Here is a 667-nt window from a genome sequence, read left to right as displayed (position 1 = left end):
GTCTGATACCCATCTAGAGGATCAGCTGAAACTGTGGACCTCCATGCTGCAACCAAATATTCAAGTGCTTTCTAACAAAAAGCAGACATAACAAAGTCATTAAAAGGTTAACTTTAAAATTAACAAATAGTTTTAATTTTTTGAAATTAAGTACATAGTGGTTAGATTTTTACAAAATACACAATTTTAAGCATATCTAATTGAAGTTTCTTGAATGTGGCCTTTTTTGATTACAGCTAAATTAATGTGGCCTTCCAACATGAAAAGGTTCCCCTCCCCTGATCTAGTCAATACCAACCTCAGTCCTTAGAAATAATAGAAAGGGCTTTTTAGCCGATGTATTAGATAATATTCACTGCTATAACAAATAAACCTCAAACTCTTGGTGGTTTCACATGATAGAAATTTTTTTCTTACATAAAATTCAAAATGGGTGTTTGTGACAAACTGGTGTTTTTCCTCCAAGAGATATTTTACGAACCTTTACTTTTTCTACCTTGTGACTTTGTCCCCTTCAACATTTGGCTTCCAAGCTTGTTGTGTTCATGAGTTCAAGTCATAAGGGAAAAGAGCATAGTGGATCCAAAGTGGAAGATTTTTATGGTCAAGACCCGAAGTGGATACTGCTGTGGTTTTAATGTGTCCCCCAAAAATAATATGTTGGAAA

This window comes from Eulemur rufifrons, chromosome 17, assembly GCF_041146395.1.
Source record: "Eulemur rufifrons isolate Redbay chromosome 17, OSU_ERuf_1, whole genome shotgun sequence".
NCBI classification, from domain to species: Eukaryota; Metazoa; Chordata; class Mammalia; order Primates; family Lemuridae; genus Eulemur; species Eulemur rufifrons.
The sequence above is the reverse complement of the archived record's forward strand: the minus strand, read 5'-3'. Positions refer to the sequence as shown.